Here is a 12,739-nt window from a genome sequence, read left to right on the forward strand (position 1 = left end):
AATTCCGTATTATATTCATATTCTCAAGCCACAACATACTTTAATACATAATATTCATACTCTAATAAAATGTATAATATTTTAAAATTATCTAGCATAGCATATTTCCCTTACCTGACTACTGAAAAGCCCCTATGGTATACTAGCCTAACACCCACGGGGCCTCCTGCACAACACCGTGGAACAACATTTTCTAGAACAAAATATCAATATTTCTTATCCTATATCATTTCCTATAACTGTTAGAAGACCAAAAATTGACTAAAAGGTCTTGCCCTGAATTTGGGATGAAATTCAACTTCGCTTTACCAGGAGCGTCGTGGTGGCTTCGGATCATCGATTCGGCGACTGACGGGGCCGAAATCAAAGAGAGAAGGGAGTGAGACCGTAGGAGAGAGAAGGAAGAGAGAGAGAGAGAGAGAGAGAGAGAGAGAGCACTAAAATGTGATAAAAATTCGTTCTTGCACTATTTATAGGGCCAGATTCGCCGATGAGACATGTCACCTTGTTGACAAGTCCTTCAGTAAATTCGTCGACGAATCTTACCCTTCGTCGAAAAAATTCAGAGTAGCCCAAATTCGTCGCTCAGAATTTTCTCATCGACGAGATGGGACCTCGTTCTGTTTCTATTTCCATTTCTCTCCCTCATTATTATTTAAATACTATTATTCTTCAAGTCACTACATTCTCCCCTCCTTATAAAATTTCGTCCTCGAAATTTACTATCTATATTTCCTTCTATCATCCCATAAGGCAAATGGTCTACTTATTTTATTACCTGCCCTCACTTATGACGGAGGAATACCATGGTTACATGGGTAATTCTGGGAGATTACAATCATAAAAGAAAATTTCCCCCAAAACCAAAATACTACCTAACCTATGCTCTACATTACAATTACACTGGACTCAACAAAATAAAATTACCATCTTAGCATATACATCAATACTATAATTCATCAAATAAATGGGGATATTTACGTCTGATTTCATCTTCAAGCTCCCATGAGACTTCTTCAATCACGTGGTTTCTCCATAGAACTTTTACTAGTGGTATCTTCTTGTTGCGCAATTCTTGTTCTTTCCTATGTAGAATCTATACTAGAGCTTCTTCATACGCTAAAGTCTCACTGACTTCCAATTCCATATGACTGATGATATGGGAAGGATCTGGGATATATTTTATTAACATAGAAACATGAAATATGTCATGAACTCGACATAAAGATGGCGGTAAAGCTAGCCGATAGGCTACTGACCCAATCTTCTCAAGTATCTCAAATGAGCCAATAAACCTAGGGCTCAACTTACCCTTCTTCCCAAGTCTTAAGATCCCTTTCAGTGGAGTTATTCTCAGAAATACATGATCACTCACTTCAAATTCCAGTTCTCGGCGGCGAGTATCCACGTAGCTTTTCTGCTGCTGTCCTGCACTGATTCTATCTCAAATAAGTTGGGTTTTATCACACGCTTGCTGAATTATCTCTGGACCCAAAACTCGCCTTTCACCTACTTCAGCCCAGAAAATAGGAGATCGACAGCTCCTACCATATAATGCCTCGTAGGGTGTCATGCCGATGCTAGTCTGATAATTGTTATTATAAGCAAATTCAACTAGTAGAAAAAACTAAATCCAGCTACCTTCGAAGTCTGGCACATAGGCACAAAACATATCTTCTAATACCTAAATTGTTCTCTCAGTCTGACCATCGAACTGAGGATGGAAAGCTGTGCTGAATGCTAGCTGAGTCCCTAGTGCCTCCTGTAAACTCCTTCAGAACCGCGATGTGAAACATAGATCACGGTCCGTGACTATGGATATTGGTACTCCATGGGGTCGAACAATCTCCTATATATATATCTTTGCTAACTGGTTCATAGGGTAGCTGACTTTAATGGGCAGAAAACGCTATCTTCGTCAACCTATCGACTATTACCCAGATGGCATTCTGACCATGCGATGCCGGCGGTAGCCCCGTAACAAAATCCATGGATACATGGTCCCACTTCCATTTTGGAATGAAAAGTGGCTGCAATTGACCAGCCAGTCTTTGGTGCTCAGTCTTAACCTGCTGGCAGATCAAACATTACCGCACAAATTCTGCTATTTCCCTTTTCATGCCACTCCACCAGAAATACTCCCGCAGATCCTTATACATTTTCTTACTGCCAGGATGAACAATGTACAGAGATCTGTGTGCCTTCTCTAGAATCGTCTTCCTAATACTTTCATCTACAGGCACACACAATCTGGTGCAAAATCTCAAAGCCCCATTGTCAGAAATGCCGAATTCCTCTCCCTAACCATCCTGTATTCTGGCAAACGCCTCCACTAACTCTGGATCATCTCTCTAAGCAACTTTAATCTTTTCATATAATGTGGGCTGTACAACCAAACTGGAAATAAGTGCCTGGGGATCATCTTCCACTAATTCCATATCGAGTCTTTCTAAGTCCCTCTAAATCGAATGCTGAACTACCACTGCTAGCTATGTTGTGTCTCCTGATTTACGATTCAAAGCATCAGCCACCAAATTTGCTTTACCTGGGTGGTGGTAACTGATGGTGCAGTCGTAATCCTTAATGAGTTCCAACCACCTCCTCTACCGCATGTTCAACTCTTTCTGTGTAAAGAAGTATTTTAGGCTCTTATGATCAGAAAATATCTCACACCTCTTACCATAAAGGTAATGCCTCCAGATCTTCAGTGCATGTACAACCGCATCCAATTCTAGATCGTGAGTACAGTAGTTCTTCTTATATTCTTTCAACTACCTGGACGCATATGCTATCACCCTACCATGTTGCATCAGCACACAACCAAGCCCTTTCAAAGACGCGTCACTGTAAATAACATAACCATCACCTCCCAATGGAATCGTCAGAACTGGTGCAGTGACGAGCCGCTGCTTTAACTCCTGGAAGCTCTACTCACATTCTTCATCTCACACAAATCTAACATTTTTCCTAGTCAACCACGTAAGAGGTCCCGATAAAACCAAAAACCCATCTACAAAATGACGGTAATAACCTGTCAGTCCTAAGAAACTCCTGACTTCCTGCATATTTCTCAGCCTAGCCCAATTTACCACTGCATCAATCTTGCTGGGATCTACTGAAATACCATCCCCTGAGATCATATGGCGTAAAAATGCAACATTCTCAAGCCAGAACTCACACTTGCTAAACTTGGCATAGAGCTTCTCCTCTCTGAGTGTCTGTAACACCTGCCTCAAATGCACCTCATGCTCCTTAAAACTCCTCGAGTACACCAATATATCATCAATAAAAACTACTACAAACTAATCTAAATACTGGTGAAAAAATTTATTCATTAAGTCCATGAACACGGCTGGGGCATTCATTAGACCAAATGGCATAACGAGGAACTCGTAGTGCCCATACCTGGTCCTGAAGGCTGTCTTCGCGACATTCTCCGATTTTACTCTCACTTAATGATACTCGGATCTGAGGTCAATCTTGGAATATACCCCTGTACCTTAGAGCTGATCAAACAAATCGTCTATATGGTGTAGAGGATATTTATTCTTATTAGTAACTTTATTTATTTCCTTGTAATCAATACACATCCTCATGGACCCATCTTTCTTCTTTACGAACAACACTGGAGCTTCCCATAGCGATACACTGGATCGTATAAACCCCTTGTTTAGCAAATCTTTCAACTGTTCCTTTAATTCTCCCAATTCGGCTGGAGCCATACGATAAGGAACCTTAGAAATTAGAGCGGTCCCTAGAGGTAAATCTATAGGAAAATCTACCTCGTACACCGGAGGTAACCCAGGTAACTTCTCTAGAAAAACATCTAGAAATTCTTGTACCACTTGGGTGCTGTCAATCTTCAATTCATTTTCAGATGCTTCTTTCACAAATGCTATAAATCCCTGACCTCCATCCAAGAGTAATCTGTCTGCCTGCATAGCGGATACTAACTGCGTTGGAGCACATACCCGTGAACCAACGAATCTGAATTCCTACTCTCTACGAGGTCTGAAAATTACTTCTTTCTGACGACAATCAATGCTAGCATGATTGACAGCTAACCAGTCCATACCCAGTATTATATCGAACCCACATATATCAAACACAATCAGATCTTCTGGTAGTACTTTCCCTTGAATTTCTATTGGATAGCCTCTAAGTACCCTCTGACATCTGATCACTGATCTTGATGGTGTAGCTACCGACAGCGCTATATCTAATGACTAGGTCTCACTCTCAGATAATTTAACATAAGATGCAGAAATAAAAGAATGAGTAGCACCCGAGTCAATAAGAAAAATAACTGGATATGAAAAACAGTAAATGTACTTGTCACCACATCCATAGCAGCCTCTGCATCACCCGGCATCAGAGCGCATACTCGCGTTGGGGCCACATTCCTTTGCTAGCCACCACGAGGTGCCTGGTATCCTCCCTCAGCCTGATGTCCTCCCCGATAGGGCTTGGGAGTTCGGACCTAGTCTGGCTGACTTGGGCATTCACGTACCACGTGACTGGGTCTCCCACAATGATAACACCTCTACCTACCCGACACTCCCCCAAATGATGTCTCCTGCATGTCTAACACACCGGGTAAGTCAGCGCACCCTGGTTCCCACGAGGTCTTGCCATCTGCCTCTGGTCTCCCCTATCGCGACCTCCTCTCCATGGACCCCTACTGGTGCCAGCCTGAAAACCTTGAGGCGCAAGTCTCTTCCTCTGACACTGAGCTGCTACACCCCTATGAATGCCACTCTTAATAATTGCAGCTCTGTCTACAACCTCTGTGAATGTCTGAGGCCTGAAACCAATCACTAGCTCAAACATATTTTGCCTCAGTCCCTCTTCAAACTTCCTTGCCTTTTTCTTTTCATCAGGTGCTAGATGTGGAACAAAACGTGACAGCTCAACAAACCGAGCCACGTACTAGGATATGATCATTTGCCCCTGTACCAAATGTATAAATTCTGCTATTTTCGCACTTCGAATGATAGCAGGGAAATACCGCTCGAAGAACAGATCCTTGAATCGGTCCCATGTCACTAGAAATGGAACCGGCCTCTGCTCCTCTATTAGACACGCTGCTCTCCACCAGCGCTTCGCCTCCCCTATCAGTTTGAACACCGCAAACACCATCTTCTGCTCATCGGTGCAAGGAAGTACAACCAACGTCTCTTCAATGTCTTGGACTCAATTCTCAGCTACAATCGGGTCATCCCCTCCAGCGAAGGATGGGGGCTTCATCTTTGTAAACTGCCCAATCGAACAGCCACGCTCCCCAGAGCTCCAGACCATCTCAGCCATCACCTACTGAGTGACACTATGCAGTATAACATATGTATCTCTTCCACTTATGTTGGAAGGTCCTGGCCTATCGTCCCTAGCATTCGTGCCACCACTTCCTAGGTCCATCCTGAAAACAAGAAACACACTTAAGCACTTTGTCTCCTATACGGACCTATCCTGTACCAACTCAAAATTAATTACCTTCTCTAACCTTAACTCAATATCTAGTTCTGTCACCTAGACATACGATCCTACAATAGTTTACTATGGTTTTTATGAAATCGTCACCTCAAGAAAAACAAAGAAACCACCACGGTAATCCTGTACCTAGACACAAAACAAACCCCAAATCCTTTTCCTATACTCTGGTATTACTTCTGTTGCACTCTAAAGTCTACAGAACCTAGCAACCTAGGGTCTGATACCAAACTGTAATGACCTGCTTAATTTCCATGTTTTTTTTTTTTTTCATACTATGACATTTAACATGCTCTGATACCATACTGGGGGTAAACCCAATCATTAGCCTAAGCAGCGAGAAGCAAAAATCAAATAAACATATCCATATATAATTATATACAATACCAGAGTGCTATAATGTATCCTCAAAATATACATATATATCTGTTTTCCTAAAACACCCTCAACTAGCTAGGGTTATACAAAAATATTCCCATAATACTCACTTCACTGCCAGGGCAATACTGAAGCCCCTCTATCTGCGAGCCTAGTCTGCTCACCTACCTGGATCACCTGAAAAATGATTTAACACTAGGATGAGCCAACGCTCAGTAAGGCGAAATATGCTATTACTAGTGTGTGGCAAATAAGTTACAATATTTTGAAAATCTGTTTCTATATAATCATGTATAACTGAATATGTAAATACAGTACAAGTAATAAAATCCACCACCCTTTCCATATTGCTTAACATAACAGTATTGTAGGTTACTATTCAAAATACTTCTAGTGTACATAAGTATATTCCCTGTTTCTTTAAATTTGTATATACGTAATAGTAACTGAAAACTTTCTCTATGGATAACTGTGTGTCATGATTTAACCCCTCATGACAGGGTTGTGCGGCCCGTAGGCGGGATCTACACTGGCTGGCCGACCAAGGTAAATCACTATACTCCATCGGTCTGATCTACCCACCTCAACCCATATCTGATGGGGAGCCTGTCCACGTCAAGGGCCTAGGTGATCGACCTACTACCACGTATTATCTAAATAGGTGGTTGCACTCATAACATAAATATCCGTAGCAACGGTACCGTACTTTGTAACTATATGGTCCAACAGGGTCTGATACTATATAATACATCTATGTATATACAATTACCTGATTTACCATGATTCTGAAATAATTGTAATAACCATGATACTGAATAAACTGTAAATGTAATCCATATGTCATGGTACTGAGAACTGTATAATCATAACACTGAAAATTGCATAATCATAGTACTGAAATTCGTATAATCATGGTACTAAGATTCGTATAATCATGGTTACTAGAATTCGTATAATCATGGTACTGAAATTCGTAAAATCATGATACTGAGATTCGTATAACATATCTCTGTACTATATTCATATTCTCAAGCCACACCATTCTTTAATACATAATATTCATAATCTAATAAACTGTATAATATTTTAAAATTACCTATCATAGCATATTTTCCTTACCTGACTACTGAAAAGCCCATATGGTATACTGGCCTAACACCCATAGGGCCTCCTACACAACACCCTGGAACAACATTTTCCAGAACAGAATATCAATATTTCTTGGCCTATATCATTTCCTATAACTGTTAGAAGACCAAAAATTGACTAAAAGGCCTTACCCTGAATTTGGGATGAAATCCAACTTCGTTTCACCAATGATTTGCTCCGGCAGACTTACAGAGAACTTCGCCAGGAGCGACATGGTAGCTTCGGATTGTCGATTCGACGACTGGTGGGGCTAAAATCGAAGAGAGAAAGGAGAGAGACCATAGGAGAAGGAAGGAAGAGAGAGAGAGAGAGAGAGAAAGAGAGAGAGAGAGAGAGAGAGAGAGAGAGAGAGAGAGAGAGAGCACTGAAATGTTATAAAAATTTGAGTTTGCACTATTTATAGGGTCAGATTCGTTGACGAGACACGTCAGCTTGTCGACGAGTCCTTTAGTAAATTCGTCGAGGTATCTTACCCTTCGTCGTCGAAATTCAGAGTAGCCTAAATCTGTCACTCGATATTTTCTCGTTGACAAGACAGTACTTCGTCGAGGAGATCCTGAAGACCTTCGTCGACGAAGCCTACTGCCTCCTTCTGTTTCTGTTTCCATTTCTCTCCCTCATTATTATTTAAATACTATTATTCTTCGGGTCACTATGCACGAGTCCTCTAAACCTGAAGTAGAAGACCGATCAACTAGAGGCCTATCCTCAAGGGGATTTTTCAAAAGAGTTGAAAAGGGCATCCTTCCCAACACCCTCATCAATAATGTCTACATCTTCATATGAGACGTCATATGATGGGTGCTGGGTGGGGGGGGGGGGCACGAAATACATTCAGTTGGCTCTACATGTCGCCGAAGGATATATCCATAACATTGGTCCTACACTGGATGCATACATTAATTGTGGCTATGAATGGGCGACCTAGAAGGACCGGAATCTATTTCTTAGTTGGGTCGGTAGGCTTCATGTCTAAAATAATGAAATCAATGGGGTAAAAGAACCTATCGGCCTTTACTAGGACATCCTTGACAACATCCAAGGGATTTCTTACTGATCCGTCAGCTAACCTCAAGGTGACCAAGGTGGGTTTCAGTTCTCCCAAACCGAATTTTTTGTAAACTGAGTAAGGAAGCAGGTTCACACTCGCTCCCAAATCTAAAAGGGCCCTATCGATTGTATAATTTCCAATTAGACATGAGATGGTGGTAGCGCTGGGGTCCATAAGTTTAGGGAGAGTAGAACCTGAAATGATTAAGCTCACATTCTCGGTCAATCTAATTCTTTTGTTCAAGTGCACCTAAGATTTGCACTTTTGGGTGCATAGGTGTTTGAGGAACTTAGCATAAGTAGACACCTACTTGATGATATCTAAGAGAGGAAGGTTGATTTTTACTTGCCTTAATATGTTTATGATGGATTTAGTATTGGTTTGCTTCATAGATTTAAAATGTGTCTGAAGGGCTACAGGGTATGGCACTGGGGGAACATAATGGGGTAGTATTCCTTCAGCAGTGGGAGTGAAAATCTCAAGGTTGCCCACTGATCTAGAGGAGGAGGTGATACAAGGTTCAACATTAGATTCTACCCTCATTTTCTTTTGACCCTTACCCATGCTCAACTTCTCCTCAGCTGTATTGGGTACCATCTTACCACTCTAAAGAGTGGTCATTGCCTGGGTCTACTCATGATGCAATGTAGATCCAGTGTCTGGTGCACATTCTAGCCCATACTAACCCTTAGGGTTTATAAGAGGCTGACTCGGCAACTTACCCTCATCTCTCCTACTCAAAGAAGTAGTTAGTTGCCCCATGGTGGCTTTTAACTTGGCAATAAATTTGGAATGAGAGTTGAGTGGTTTCCAGTTTACATGGAAATTAGCCTCTATGCCCTTGAGGGTTTTAAACACCATCTTCTGGAAGGGATCATACATAAAATGAGGAGGAAATGGTTGCTAAAAAGATGATGGTCTTGGGGCGATAACAGGAGGATTTTGAAAGTTCTGATATGGGCGAGGGGGTGGAGAATTGGGTGATATTTGAGGTCTTTGGGCTTGGAAACTCGGAGCATGTGGCCTCCAGGAGAAGTCGGGATGTTGCCACCACCCAAAATTGTACGTATTGGGGTAGGGGTCATTTGGCGGCCTATCATACCAATTATGGGTAGAATTAACTTCTTCTTACACAAGCTCAGGCTAGGAAGGCGCATATGGGCAATTATAACATGTATGTGAGGGGTCTAAGCAGATGAGACAAACCTTTGCACATTCCACAGGTTGCAGTTGCTGTCCTAAGAACAAGAGCCGATCTAACTTTTGAACTATAGTGTGCACGGTGGGTATAACGACCTGCTTATTTTTACATATATATATATATATATATTCCACATCATAACATACGTATTAATCTTGCTAAGATTTCATAGTTGTAATCAACCTGGACCCATGGGTACCAGGGATATATCTGGCATAAAACTTTGATACCTAAGCGGGGCTCTATCCGCCCTCCTACCTAGATTTCTTGAAATATTTGTAATGCTCGAGTGAGACACCTCTCAGTAAGGAAGACAAATTAATATCAGTATGTGACAACATGAGTACTTTTCATGGTATACATATAAATAGTACATAATTCATAACTGGTATAACAGTTGTATCATATTGCATGAAAACATGGTTTATCATAACATAGCATATCATATTAAATTTCTATACTAAGAAATCATCTTATATAACCATATCATACACAACTTATTACCTGGGATAGATAGTTAGTTAGCTATCGTCATGTCTTACCCCCCACATGATAAGGTTGTGTGGCCCGAAGGCAAGACCTAGCAATGGTTGGCTGACCATGCTAAATCAAACATAAGTTTGTAAGTAAGATGGGCCTGTTCCACCAATGTCGGTCTACCAAAGGAACTATGACACTCCCATAAAACCACATCGACTGCCATCTCCCACACTCTACATAAGATGTGTGGTAGCACCAACATATTCATAATCATAAACATATAGCTTCAGTACCGTGCTTTATAAAACTGAACTAAGCTATCTGGGTTCTAATAACATATAATTCATTTCATATTTAAACATAACTATTTCATAATTTAGAATAATATTTGACATAAACATATTTCATGATTTCTTGTGTATCGTACATAATCACGACATCGGCGCCAACATAATTCATAACGTAAAATCATGACATTTTGGCCAGCATATTTCATAACGTAAAATCACGAAATTTACGCCAACATTATTCATAACATAAAATTCATGACATTCACGCTGGTATAATTCATAACGTAAAAATCACGGCGTTTACACCAGCATATTTCATAACGTAATAATCCTAAATTCTTACATTATTTATCATGATCTTTAAAATATAGTTCTCGTACTGTTTTAGGATTTTCCTGAAAACTGCCATAAGATACTTATCTGGGAAAACTCATAATGTTTCAATATAGTATAATTTTTATGAAAATATTGTACTCATGCCACAAAAATGTACATAACCTTATAAACTCATAATTAATTTTGAAATCATATTTTCGTATAAAATGTAATAAAATAATTTCCCTACTCAACAACAGTATTGCCAAACATAATTCTATATCATACATATTTTCTTGGAAATAAATGTTGTATAATAATAAATTATTTTATGAAAAGGCTGACTTAATTTATCCGTTTACCTCACTTACTGAGAAGCCCACAAAATACGCCAAATTTACACCCGTGTGTTCCCCAGCTCAACACCCTGAAATTGCATTTTCCCCAACCAAACTTCACTATATTACTATATAAAGCATTTTCCCTAGTTCAACAACACCAAATAACTTATAAAACCTAAAATAACTAACTTACCCAGATTTTAGGATGGTGCCCAAACTGGAATAACTAACAAATTACTCCAGCAGATTTGTAGAGAATCTTCCTAGGAGTAACGTGGCAGCTTCTGATCATCGAACTAGCGTGTAATAAGCATGGGATTTTGGAGAGAAGGAGGAGAAGATGAATTTTTTTTAGAGAGAGAAACGGCCCTACATGAAATTTTTTCGCAAAAAAAATGATTTTTTGCTTTTTATAGAGTACTTGTCCACGTGGCCTCGTCGACGAGCCATGTTACCTCGTCAACGAGTCTATGAAGGGAGTTCGTTGGTGAACACCTTCTCCTCGTTGACGAGTTTCAAGCCCTGAAAACAGTCCCCTCGGTAATTTCTTGTTAACGAGACATGCGTACCCGTTGACAAGCCCAAGAGGCCTTCTCATCGACGAGCACTTTGCACTCGTCGACGAGACCCTGCTGAAACCCCTTTTTAAAATTCCTTTTCTCTCCTTTATTTTATTATTTAACTGTTATAATTCTTCGGGTCTCTACATTCTCCACTCCTTATAAAATTTCATCCTCAAAATTAACTATCTGTATTGAATACCTTCCTTTGAGAAAAATGGGCTACTTATTTTATTACTTACCCTCACTTGTGGTGGAGGAATACCATAGTTACATTCAGAGTTCTAGGAGATTACATACTTGTAAAAGAAAAAAAAAAATCTCCCAAAACCAAAATACTACTTACTAACAGAAAATTATTACATGTACTTAACTAACCTACACAAGATAAACTTAGCATACTTACCTGCATCTTCCTTGATTACCGCTGGTCCTCACTATATAAGTGTGGGCATTTCTATCGTATTTCTTCCTCAAGCTCCCATGAAACTTCTTCCACTGCATGATTCCTCCACAAGACTTTCACTAATGGAATCCTCTTATTATGCAATTCCTATTCTTTCTTGTCTAAAATTTGCACTGGTATCTCCTCATAGACCAGTGATTCACTGAGTTTTATCCCTGCATAACTGACCACGTGGGAGGAATCTGGGATGTATTTCTTCATCATAGAAATATGAAACATGTCATGTATTTTGGATAAAACTGGTGGTAAGGCTAGCCGGTAGGCCACTGACCCCACTCTCTCAAGTATCTCGAAAGAGCCAATAAACCTAGGGCTCAGTTTACCCTTCCTTTCAAACCTCATAGTACCTTTCAGTGGCGCTATTTTTAGAAATATATGGTCTCCTACCTTGAATTCTAATTTTTTGCGGCGATTATCTGCATAGCTTTTCTGCCACCTCTGAGCTGCACTAATTCTTTCTCTAATAAGCCAAACTTTATCGTAAGCCTGCTACACTATTTCTAGTCTCATAACTCGCCTCTCACCAACCTCATACTAGTATAGAGGAGAACGACATCTCCTACCATATAAAGTCTTGTAAGGTGTCATGCCAATGCTGATCTGATAGCTATTATTGTATGCGAACTTTACCAGTAGTAGATACTGGGTCTAACTACCTACAAAATCCAACACATATGCCTGTAGCATATTCTCTAATATCTGAATCATCCTCTTTGACTGCCCATCCGTATAAGGATGAAATGTCGTACTGAATGACTACTAAGACCCCAGAGCCTCCTGCAAGCTCTTCCAAAACTATGACGTGAAATGTGGGTCTCGGTATGATACTATAGACAATGGCACGCCATGTGATCGCACTATCTCTTGAATATAAATTTCTACTAGTCTGTCCATGGAGTAGTTGATTTTAATAGGAATAAAGTGAGTGGTCTTCATCAATCGATCTACGACCACCCAAATAGCATTTTGCTCCTGTCATATCGGTGGTAAACTTGTCACAAAGTCCATAGAAATGTGATCC

Source organism: Malania oleifera, chromosome 11, assembly GCF_029873635.1.
Source record: "Malania oleifera isolate guangnan ecotype guangnan chromosome 11, ASM2987363v1, whole genome shotgun sequence".
NCBI classification, from domain to species: domain Eukaryota; kingdom Viridiplantae; phylum Streptophyta; class Magnoliopsida; order Santalales; family Ximeniaceae; genus Malania; species Malania oleifera.